Below are 13,294 nucleotides of genomic sequence, written 5' to 3'. Positions count from 1 at the left end.
TCTCGAAACAAGTTCGCTGTTTCCCTCTGCGGTCCTTCCAATCGCCAAACCCAACGTGTCGCAGTAAGAATTCTTCCACGGGAGTTCTGGAGATGTGTGGTGTATCCCATCCCACCACCACCATGTCTCGTACTTCCGGTTTCTTTCTATCACCTTTCTTCGCCCTTTAAACCTAGACCCAGGCCGTCGTTCGGTGTAAAAGTAGCTTTCTGCTTCGTTCACGCCACGGAACGGAATCCGGGTGTGAATGGATTCCGGGTGACGAAAAGTTTTGCCCATCTTCCTGTTGCGCCTGCTGCCTCCTGCTGGGAAAGTGTTTCCTGTTTCCATTTCTTTTTCACTCCAAGGAGAGAGGATGAGAGTTGATTGGTGTGTCGTTTTTGTTTTTTTTTTTGGAGGAAACCGGTCTAAAACGGACAAGCGACAGGGAAGGGAGGGGACAAGGGGGAGGAGTGGGAGACGTGTCGGCCGGAAGCAGATGGGTCGAGATTTTCCAACGTTTAGGCATTTATTTATTTATCTACTTTATTTCTTCTGCCCTGTCGGGAGGGATTGGGGTGTCCGAACACAACACCCCCCTGTATGAACAATGTCGGTTTGAACCCCGTTATTTCGCTTGTGTGTGCGAACATGCTTATACTCGTATATCTGATCGGGTGAATCGGGTAAATTACTTTCGAGTTTTAATATGCATCCATCATTGAACCTGGCTGATTATTTGCATTCAAACACAAAGCAAACAGCTTCTCACGTCAAACGTTACAGAGAAATAGAGTAGGGGAAATTGTGCCAAGATGCCTCAGTAGGGACAAAACACAGTGGCACTTTTTTTTTTTTTTTGCTAAACTACGTCTTTTAAAAACAACTTGTTGAAGTAATAGATAAATACATCATCAAGTGAATTTCACGACTCTGCAATAAGATTTAACAAAGAAAACGAGATAGTTATACCTGAAAACATGTAAGTTTTTCGCTCTACACCAAGATTCATCAGAGAAAACAAAAGACAAAGCAATTTATAGCAAAAAAAAACAACATGTTGAAGTAATAGAATATCTTCATTGGCGTGTTTAATACACCATCAAGTGAATTTCACGACTCTGCAATAAGATTTAACAAAGAAAACGAGATAGTTATACCTGAAAACATGTAAGTTTTTCGCTCTACACCAAGATTCATAAGAGAAAACAAAAGACAAAGCAATTTATAGCTAAAAAAAAACAACATGTTGAAGTAATAGAATATCTTCATTGGCGTGTCTAATACATCATCAAGTGAATTTCACGACTCTGCAATAAGATTTAACAAAGAAAACGAGATAGTTATACCTGAAAACATGTAAGTTTTTCGCTCTACACCAAAATTCATAAGAGAAAACAAAAGAAATTTATAGCTTGTGTGGTAGCAAATGTTAAAATAACATATTGCAATCAAGGAAACATCTATCAAATACCTCATCGATATGACAATTAACGAATACTTCCCAGACTTGTACTTACTCCTGTTGAATTAAAACATTCTGAAAAAAAATACTTGCAAATTCCAAAGTTATGCAGTACCCTCAATTAAATTAACTCAGTACTGTTTGTTACAACGTATTCTGCAACCACAGCTCACAAATGATTTATTTTCAGTATTTCATATTGAACTATATGATGTTTGATTGTAATTAAACTAACTAACTTTTATTTGGATTTGGGGACATATTTAATTGATTTTATTGAAATAATCTACTTGCGATGGAAGTGCAGATACTCACAAATTTCAAATAGCTCTTATTTAAGTGCTCTTTTAATAAGTGCTCTCAATAGCCTCCGTTTCAATAACAATCGATGTTGTTTTATTATTTTTTAGTAGTAGTAGAGAGGATGAGGAATCAATTTGCGGAAATTTGTGGCACTTATTCTTGAGTGGATTGCGAGCAACTAATGTTTTTCGCCAAAGGGATTGGTGCATCTGGCCCCACATTACCTTACATTATGTTACCTTTCGACAAACGCACATTAGCTGGTTCTAGCGCCGCTTGTGGGCGTATGTGTCTGTGTGCAGCCTCTTCGTTCGGTTCCATTCTACCAAACCCGCCGAGAGCTAAAACAGCAACCATCGCCTGGAAATGGCAAACACAACAGTAAGGGAAAAACGGTTGTTAGAGGATACGCGCGAAAAAAAAGGCGCACGCCACCGCATGCCAGAGATACTTTGCTGGGGCCTTGGATGTCGCTTTTCTCGGGGTGGTGGGGGGGAGGGGGCGTAGCATTAACAGGCACAGACTTTCATGTGGCTTAAAAATACTTTCTCCGGCAAGTTTTTCGCCAGAATGTTGGCGAAGTCGCCAGTTGCCAGTGGCAGCGGAACATGAAGAGATGTGTGATGTTCTAATGTATCGTTTTATTTTTGCTAAATAAACATTCATACATTCCTTTGAACATTTTAGCGAAGTTGTTAAAACTCTCGAGCGCAGTTCACAGTAATCATGTGTACTTCGCATGTGCAATTTAAAAGGGATTTTCCTTTGAAAATGCAAGTCCTATGCAGACAGAAAAGCACTAACGAACGGTTCATTGAATTGTAAAGAAAAATGCATCCAATTATTGCATGCGCCTGGAATGGATGATGATTGCACAGCCGAGTTCGGAACGAAAAAGGACATGCAAAAAGATTTTTGGGACGAAGTGGTCGTACCTGCTACCTCACAGTGTGTACGCGTACTTCCTTCAGATTTTGTTTTGAAACGTTCATCGTTCTAAGAAGCTCAGCAGCTCGTTTTTCACTGCCGAGCCGGAAATTAGGACAGGACTGTGTGTGTGTGTGGGTGTGTGTGTGTCGTGCACGGATGTGAGCCATTCTTTAATTTTAATCAGATCAAGTGTAACGCTGCCTTCGTTCACCCCGTTTCGGGCCAGGAAGCTTCATATTTCCGCATCTTTTCCCGCAGGACATCCTAACGGAGATCACCTGAGCGCTGAGGTTGATGCATATATGGTGGATGATCCCGGAACGTGCCAACAGGTACGGGGGGGTGTCCGGGCAATAAATGCCGGAAAAGCTCACACCCCGTGAACCGGGGAGAAATGTAATTAAATTTGTTCAGGTACGCCTTTTGTGTTCCAACCGACGGAAGATGGGGGGGGGGGGGATATCCAGTAATTCGCCTCCTTAACGAAGGAAATTGGCGCTTATATCTTAGTCGGACAAATCGTAGGGAGGTGATCGGACTCCGGGGTCACAAAAGTACCGAAGAAAAGTCACTTGCAAAATGGAAAATTCAACGTACTGATTTTTACGACGGAAAGTAGAATCTTCGAACTAGTTTGAAGCAGAGTAAATTCTTCAAACTAGTTTGACCTCGTAGACGAGCATTTCTGCTGAAAGTGTCTGTTTATTAATTGATTTATATTTTAATTATATTGTACATCTAATAAATTTGAATACACTTATATCAATCTTTGTATTGATATGATGATATGATGAAAGTGATTGAGTATACACATCATCATCAGACATCATGGGAATGCTTCTTGAATTGAGCGAAGATAAAAGTATATAAGCTATATTATTTCATCTCTAAAACTAATAATAATATTCATACTAGCATTGCGAATCATGCGAGTGAACTTAAATCGCAAAAAACGACGATGTTTATTTCGTTTAACGATCATTTCAAATGATTTTGTAATGTTGAGTAACTAAAATTGCTTGTTTATTTTGAGTTTATACATGCAAAGTTGAGTTTCACATGACTGGAATGAGCGTTTGACATATGCTGTTAAGTGAAAGTTGCAATCGCATAAAACCCCTTTAACGATTGCTAAAAAAACTGCAGAAAGCCACCTTCCAATAGGTATATCTATTCTTATAATGTTAGTGAATATTATATAAGAACATAAGAACAAAATTTAAATTCTATACATTTATTTATATTCTATTTCACTCGGCGGAATTATTGAGAAGCAAACTTTTGATTTAAATTGGTGTTCTTAATAATTCTTTACGGTTTTTACAATTAATCCTGATAATTAATAACTGATCAGGATAAGATTAATGTCTCTTTTTATGTACTAGAACATTTTTTTTAGGTAAGATATCTTGAGCTCTTCACACTTTCAATAAATCATTCAACAGATTGTTTGGTATCGGTGATCATTTTCAGTTCATTATTCAATAATTATATTAAATCAGCTGTTTTAACTTGTTTTAAATATAAAACTTTCCCCAATCCTGTGGTAATGCAGTACAATACCTGAAATTCCCTACCATTCACGGTTTTTAAGCCTCTTTTTAATCGTCCCACCCGGTGCCATACTCGATCATGGCGCTCCTGCCTTGTTGCCGGCTTCGTGCACCGTTAGCAAATATTGCTGTCACCGGTCGCCGTTCGCATTGCGCTTGACATGCATTGCTAAAGTGTATGCCTTTTGTGAACTTCAAACAAGCGAGTAACATTCGCGATGTGTTTATTTTAGATCCCGCTTTTTTTCCCCTCTCAGTCAATGTAATTCTTTTTCCACTCCCCGGCAATATTCTCAAGGTTTGCACGCTGATGCTGATAAATAATCCCGTATATGTTACCCCCTTCCCCCGTCACACGCGGAACCCCATCCGCACCACCGCCGTAAGCCGGGATTACGTGTTCGGTTGCCGGTTTTGGGTATATTTTTCGCCTCGTCTCCGTTTTTTTTGCCTCGGCAAACGAAACATCCACTGCAACAACCAAGAAAATTAGAATTGATAAACATGCGATGAAAGGTTGTGATTGATTTAGAGGTTGCCTCGGGCCGAGGACATGCTCGGCGTCCTACAGTTGACTAATCATTGCGCTGCTTTTCCGTTTTCCCCGCGAGCAACTAATCATGCGCGGAATTTGAAAATAAAAAAAATACCTAAAGCCGCTTGTGTGCTGCATCGATCTAGTATGCGGAAAGAGGATTACATTTTGACACACAAATAAAATGAAATAAAATAAAAATAAAATGGCTATTGTGCGAGGGGTGACATTTTCTTGATGCTTTGGTTGATCCTAACGTAAGCCACAGGGGATTCTTGCTGATGAACATGTTTTACAGTAAAAATGCTTTTATTATTGACTAGTGCCTTCAATCTTAGTATTTTTTGGTCTCCTTAACACCTCTCTACAAGAATTCTATCTTAATATTCCTTTGTTTATTTCTCTTCTTTATGTATCAAGTTGAATTTTTTCCACCGATTTGTGCATTTAGATAAAGCTAGAAGAGTTTTTAAAACACGTAAAAATACGATTACCTTGTTTCGTTAAATCTAAAACAATGTGCTAACTCACGTCGCATCAGATTTGCCATTTTGCTGGTTCGTAATTTCATTTTCAATTACGTTGGTCAACTTCCAAACAATCGAAATTGGTTTTGTGTTTTTCAATTCCATCCTAATCCCGCCATTCCAAACATTTCTGGATCAATTTTGGTTCTATGTTTTGCATTGCAGTTGACCAATTCAGGTTTGAGACTTTTGTTTGGACTTTCTCACGCATTTCGGTTCCGTTTCATCAATTCTCGGTCTTTTATCCTCTATAAATTGTAATTGCCAGGACAGATTTTACTTTTCCTTCGATTTCTTTTCGATCGTGGGTGGTTAGTCAAAGCGAATTTCGGTTTTGCGATTGACGCAGCGTCTGCGAGCCTTTTGTATGGCTTCTGCTTTTGGTTTTTTTTTTTGTGAGTCTCAGCATGCCAAAAAGGTGTAATTTTCATGCATCTTGTCTTAAAAATAAGAGTAAGGCCTGCAATTAACATTTTGAGTAAAAAATAATATGTTTTTAAAGTTATTGAAATAAATGTCATGAAGGTGAGTTTATTGTAAAAGTAAACCGGACAATCCCAGCGACACTCCCGTCTACCGTTGCTTGTATTTATTCGCTATTATTTTTATTGTTATCATTACAAGGCCGTACGGGGACGGGTCTCCACACACGCGCGCATCCTTTTCAGCCCTCCGTCCCCCAACCTTCGTCGTGTCGAAGGGTGAAAAATCCGTCAGTAGCGACAACAAAACCTTCCTTCGTCTAAAAAAACATATATATATATCTACACATATATCGAAGAATTCTGAACCCCCCCGTTACCGTTGCCGGTACGCTCGGTGTCCCAACGCTGGGTGGAATCTGCTTTTTTTTTTTCCTCTCTTTTGCGGTCCTATGGCTTTCCCGAGCAGCGGGAGGCAAAATGACACGGGATGACACGGGTGAGCCGGCGGTGGGCGAGCCTGACAAAGTGATCCCAAGGATACACACCATTGTGCTCGCGGACTCGAAACCCGAAGGAGGTGACGGGACGGCGGGGGGGGGGGGGCAAGGCCAGGAATGAGCCATTTGATTAAAGTCAACATTGTTGATCGAACGCGCTCACTGTCTGGGGTTTTTAGGCTTCGGGGCCGGGGTTGCGGAGGTGAGGGGGATGGCGCACACCGAATGGGAACATGATGAACTTCTGGTTCATCACATCCCTTTTTCGCAACGCGTCGCCACCTTCCCTTTTTCGGGCCGGGGGGGGGGGGCCCATTCTTTCCCTTTAAAAGTTATAACCGTTAAACCTTCCCCCGTCCGGAATAAAGGTTAATATTAAAATGGACGTTGTTCTTTAGGGTAGGCTGGTGGGTGGCGGGGGGGAGGGGGGGGGGGGGGGGAGTGACCAAACGGGGGAATGTAAATCGTATAGAACGCCCCAAAAGCCGTCGTCCTATCATTGGGAAGGAAAATGGGGGAGGGAAAAAAAGGGGGGGGGGGGGGGTGGAGGAAAACGATCAAGACGAAACGTCCAAGGGCGTGTGTTTGGAAAATGCTCATCATCATTAACAATTTGTGTGCAAAATTTAAATGGGTCCCTCCGACGCTTCCGGCTGTCTGTGTGTGTGTGTATGTGTGTATGTGTGTATGTGTGTCCCGTTGGAAAATCGTCCCTTTCCTGTGTGAAACGCCGGTGAAATAGAATAGAAAACCACTTGAGACTTCAGAATGGTGGACGGGGGAGGGGGGGAGGGGGGGGGGGGTGTTTGATGGCTGCGGAACGACTCAATTGATTATAGCCAGGGACCTCCCCCCACCCCTCCCCTCATCGGTCGGAGAAGTAGCCAACCCGCATGAAGGAAACTTCCTTCGAGTTTTCTCACACGTTCAACACGATTTTTCCTTAAGATAAACAAACGGCTTCTCCGAAACGAAGAACCGATGCGTCAAGCAAACCGACGATCTTTCCTATATGCACTAGGTACACTCATTTCATTGTCTCATTTAACGTGTGTGTTTAGTTTATGCAATGGAATGATGTCAATTGGAGAGAACTTCACTCACATACATGAGTAAAACGATAAACTCGTGTTCATGAAATGAAAACGACAAATTCTATAGTTGTTTAAAGCGATCAAGCAGCTTCCGATACTTTTGCTTTCGGTTGCTAACGATGTAAATAATAGTTAAATCATTATTTGGGAGTGGCATTTAAAAAAAAACTTTAACATTTTATCGAATAATAACAAGAATGAACCGAATCACAACCAAACTTCTTAAATATAGGTAAACAAAGAATACGTAACAAACAGTGTGCTATTTATTATAGCATTTACTAAATTTAATTTAATCATGCTTCGGGAGTGAAATTCAAAAACAAAACTTTGATATTTTGTTTTGACACTAAACTACTAACACAAAAGTTAATCGACTCCTAACCAAATGTTGTTAAATAGTGATAAACAAAAGGTCGGTTACTTAACAAACAGAGGACTATTTCCTGCGCAAGTTTTCCATGTATTATCATTTACTACAATATCAACTGAAGTATTGCTAAGACATGTTGGTTAATAGTTTGACACAAGTGAAAAATTGAGTCAAAGCCTTGTTTTGCCCTATATAAGTTCGGCTTGCGTGAACAACCGGGCGCCTCCATGTACTGGTGACATTGCACACTGAAAGTGTCAAGCCTTGCAAAACATTTAAACCGATCGGAAACCCAAATAAGAATATTATCATTATGAAAAAAATATTTTTTTGAAAATGTAAAATATAATTCTAATGGTAAAAAATAGATAAAAAACGATGCCTATGCGTTTGATCGATGAACACTTCATCCAGCAATAAACCCACGATTCCCCTGGTTAGTAACAAAAAAAAAAAACCAAATGGGACAAGTGTGTATTTTATTTGCAATTTGCTATTTTACTTCCACCCACGTCCTCTCTCGATCACGGACGGTCACTTTTAGGAAAATTGTTTCCCACGCACACCCCTCCCTCCCACCCAGAATGCGTTCGATTACCCAGCTTAACTCAGCAGTTTATTGGAAATCGGAGTGGGATATTTTTTCCCTCCTCCACCTTTTTTGTTCGCTCTCGATTTTTCCAATCGGGTCCTGGGAAAACGGCATCATGTTGCTTTGCTTTGACTTTACATCGATACGCAAAATCTAGAATGGGGGGAGAAAAATTAGAATGTATGCGAGAGGAATGGAGGCAGTACTAGGGTGGGGGAGGGGAGGGGAGGGGTATGAAAATGAACCTAGATGCCGTCGTGATCATGATAAAGTGAACATGTTAGTTTGTTTCCTTTTCCCTTCCCCCCCCCCCCCCCCCCCCCCCCCCCCCCCCCCGCCCATCCGTTCACATCCATTTTCTTATTCGCTGCGCCGTTGAACCTTTTTGACATTTCCTCCATCTTCAAGTACCTCCCAGCGTTTTTCGCTTACACGCGCACTTGCCCGACCAAAAAAAAAAAAAAAGCGGGATGGGAAAAATCTGATTGGTTGAGTAAACGCCCCCGGGGAGGGTGTTTTTTTTTGTTTTTTTATTCTCTGCCATCGGACGAGGTTGGTTGTATTATTCCTTTTCACTTTTCCATCCTTTCTCTTCCGCGCTTTCACTTTTGTGTGGAGTGTTGGAAAAAAAACTGAAACTGTCAGCGTAAAATGAGTTACAGCGTGCGGAAGTGAAAAACATGGCCACGGGGGTACACACACACACACACACAGACACATACATACAACAAGTATTCGCTTCATGCAAATCGTTCCCACTGCCTTGTTTTTCTGAGTACAGCAAGGAGGACAAAAAGCAAAATTCCGACCGAGACGAGTACACAACGCGCTGGTATGGTGCGAGAAATGAGGTTATGTGGTTGTCTCAGACTGGATGTATTAAGAACACCCCCGCCGGTTTTACTTTTTTTTTTTATCGGCCCCCCCAAAGCAGTCGGGGCGGCTCGACGGAGAAGATAATGGATAGGGTTTACAAAAGGGAAAGGAAAGGCCTTAGGACGAAATCACGACGAAAAGCAATCGCTAAATGAATTGACGGTATCTTCCGGACTCGTTTACTCCGTCGGATACTTCACGTGGTTTTTTTTTATGTTAGGGTACCAGAGGGTTAACATGTTGAGTGTGGCAAACTTGCACGCGAAAGCAAGAATATGGGAGTCGTCGTGGAAAAAGTGTTAGCGAGAGTAGGAGACGAGAACGGGTTGGAAAAGAATTCGTACAAAATGGAAGTATGAAAAATTAATATCGATAATCAACTTTCAAACCATCTGCTTTCGGCGATCGTTCTCTTGTTCCTGATTTTTTCTCGTTTTCTTTCGTAAAGTTTTAATAAACCGTTCTACCAGTTGGGCGAAACCTCTGATTAGTATGGCTTTAGTTTTATTTCATAGGGAAAAACAAACGACAGTTACATTTGGAACTAACAATATCGGAAAATAGTAAATTATTATTTGAGATGTCTTAATCTATATCTATATATCTGTAAAAATGAATGTTTGTATGTTCGTGATGCTAAAACTCAAAATCGGCTGGACCAATCTTGATGACGTCTTCGTATGATTTGTTCCTTTTTACCCAAGGAAGGTTTAGGAAAAAAGAGAATTTGAAAATTCCTAAGGAAAAGCCGGAAAACGGGAAAATTCGGTAAAAACGGCTTTTTTCCATATAAAAAAAAATTAATTTACCTTCTCTAACGAAAACTAAAAATTGTTTGGACTTATTACTGCGAAGTCTAACAAGGTTCTAAACTAAGGTTTAGAAAAATGAATAGTTTGAAAATTTTCAAGAAAAAGCCAGAAAATATTAAAAAAAACTCGATAAAAGGCTTTTTCCCATAAAAGTAATTATCTATATCTATAAAAATGAATGCTAAAATCGGCTGGAATCTTGACCATTGGTACGACCAATATTTGTATGATTTGTTCCTTTCACATTAGAAAGGTTTAAAAAACGAAAATTTGAAAATTTCCAAGCAAAAGCCGGAAATTTCGAAAATTTGTAAAAACGGCGTTTTACATATAAAAAAAAGTTCCTATAACGGATACTGAATAACGACTAGACTAATTCGTACGAAGCCTTCTGGTGGTTGATTTCTTTTAACTCAATTAAAAATTTATAAGTATGAATATTTTTAAAAATTTCTAAGAAAAAGGAACAAAACTAGAAAACTCGAAAAAGGCTCTTTCCATACGAAAAGTCATATAAAAAAAAAATTTTGGTTGTTTGTAACGCTAATATTTAAAATCGGCTGAGCCAATCTTGAAGATGTCATGGGATGATGTTCCTTTTTAACCAAGGAAGAGTAGGAAAAAATGTGAAATTCTTCAAGGAAAATTCAGAAAATGGGAAGAAATGTAAAAACGACTTTTTCCATATAATAAAATCAAATGTACAATTTACAACTAAAACTAAGAAACTCAATCTTAAGCATGTTGTGGGATCAATTGTTCCTTTTGGGCCAAACAAAATTTAGGAAAACGAAAAGTTCAAAAATTGCAAAATTGAAAATTAGAATTGTCGAGTTAAATCTCTACTGGATCGTGGATTGTAACGTGAGTGTTGTTATTTTGCAATGCGCTACCATCGAAAATTGTATTACAAATCTTTATCTGAACTTTGCGCATAGTATCGAAACTACGAATAGTTGAGTGCGCGTGCAGTTTTGGCTGCGTTTAAAAAACTGATGCCATTGGACCAACGAACATAAAGGACTTCCTTTGTGTTCCAATGCATTGTTATTTCAATATTAGCGGGTTATTAAAATTTGACGAGGCGAAGTTCGTTGGGTCAGCTTGTGTCTTAATAAAAATGTATATTTAATTTTAAAAACAAGCAAAATAAGTCCAAGCACAGAAAAGTAGTTTAAAGAAATCAAAAACCAAGGTTCTTAAATCAATTTCTTCCATTGTTTCGTCGTGGTTACTTTCTTTCTTTCACTATTTGATATGTTTCACTACTTTGTTATCCTGTTTAAGACATCAAATAAAACAAAACATTAAGTGAACGCTACAAAGCCGGTCAATTTGCCATTTGATATGCAGGAAATCACTGCTATTTCCCACTTCTTCCCCTACTCGCGCTAACATTGCGTGCAACTGGCACGAAACAATGTTCTTCTGGATCGAAAATTCATGCTCAGTGCCGAGGGTTTCGGTAAGCCAAGTAATAAAACAAGCATCCTCACCGACACCTGTGCGCGTCATAACAATGGGAGGTGCGAGAGAGCAAGGGAAGTTCCAAAGTGGATTTAAACTTTTAATCGATCCTGCCTGTACTGTGCCTGCCTTCCTGTCCCTTTGCCCCGCCTTCCACCGGTGGCAGGATGTGTGTGGCGAGCGCATATTAATTCGCCGTAACCGGCCCCCTCCCCCCCTCGCCGTCCGCCATCGCAGCTCGGAGGAAAGAAATTGAAAATGGCGTATCTTCCGTTCCGGAAGTCGCCCTTCAGGTGTGCTGATGGCGATGATTACGTTGATTGAGTTCTCCGCCGGTCGGGAGTGGTACACAATGGAGTTGGTGATGTAGTTTTTTTTTTTTTTTGCCCGCCCACCGGAGGGCGATGGCACCCGCTAATGTACATCGACTGCGCGTCGGCTGTGTGAAGTTTCCATCGGGCTGAAAGCTTTCCTTCCCTTCCTTGCGGCGTTAAGTGTCACTGCACAATGTTGGACCTTTCTTTTTCCTCGCCGCCTTGAGTGGTAGAGCTTAAGAAACTTTCCGTTTTACTTTTAATTTTTTTTTCTATGCCCGCAAAGCAACTATACGAAGCACAACCACACGCGTAAATACATTTAAAGTTACTTCATTCAATTAAGAAATCTCGATCCCTCGATCCGGCTATCTTCTCCGGTAAGCATGTATATTGCTTCGTTCCCTCCCTTTTGCGAGCCACATCCATGCGTGTTTGTGTGTGTGTGTGTTTATGTGTGCTTCAATCAAAACGATAAATCGACGTTTATTGGCTTGTCGATCACTCCGGGGAATTAATCGATCCGACGACTTCCTTGTGCACAAAAGAAAAGAGAGAGAGAGAGAGGGTACACTTTTAAAGTGTGGCAATTTTCCTCCATCATAATGTCACGCGAACACGTCCCATCCACCGGAAGTTCGCCTGGAGCGAGTGTGTGTTCACGTTCTGATTGCCCTTTCGCACAAACCGACCTTTTTCTCGAGAGCTAGCTATTGTCTCACCCGGGTTTTTCTCTTTGCCATTTCACTTAGCTCCAGTCGACGCCTGTTCCGACCTTTCGAAAGGGACAAAAATGTACCTTTAATCCTGTTACAGCATTCGCGTAACGCTTGTCCTCCGTTTTGATTCCTTTTCGACGCAGATTGATTCTGGTACTTTAAATGTTATTTATTCGAAGATATTTTAAATTCGATGTGGATTGCGTGTCTTTGCAGTTATTAGTTTCTCTTTCTAACTGAATCGACTTGACTTTGGTTCCAACATGCATGACGCACCTGCGATACATTCGCCCGAATGTAGGCAACTGAGGTTTATTAAATATAGTTTTGATAAAAAGCCTTCCTTGTGTAAAAACCAAACATTGTGCTGCGTTAAAAGGATACGCATTCTAAAACAATCAGGTTGACTTATATTCAGTCAACCATAACGTATTTGCGTTACATTCGCCCGAATGTAGGCAACAACAGCTTATAGTTGATTATAATTTTGATAGAAAACCTTCCTTGTGTAAAAATCAAGCATTGTGCTTCGTTAAAAGGATATGTTTTACACATTTTAAAACAATCAGGTTGACTTATATTCAGTCAACCATAATGTATTTGCGTTACATTCGCCCGAATGTAGGCAACAACAGCTTATAGTTGATTATAATTTTGATAGAAAACCTTCCTTGTGTAAAAATCAAACATTGTGCTGCGTTAAAAGGATATGTTTTACGCATTCTAAAACAATCGGGTTGACTTATATTGTGACAAGCATAATGTATTAGCGTTACATTCGCCCGAATGTAGGCAACAACAGCTTATAGTTGATTATAGTTTTGATAAAAAAC

This window comes from Anopheles coustani, chromosome X (assembly GCF_943734705.1).
Source record: "Anopheles coustani chromosome X, idAnoCousDA_361_x.2, whole genome shotgun sequence".
NCBI classification, from domain to species: domain Eukaryota; kingdom Metazoa; phylum Arthropoda; class Insecta; order Diptera; family Culicidae; genus Anopheles; species Anopheles coustani.
Note: the sequence above shows the minus strand (reverse complement) of the source record.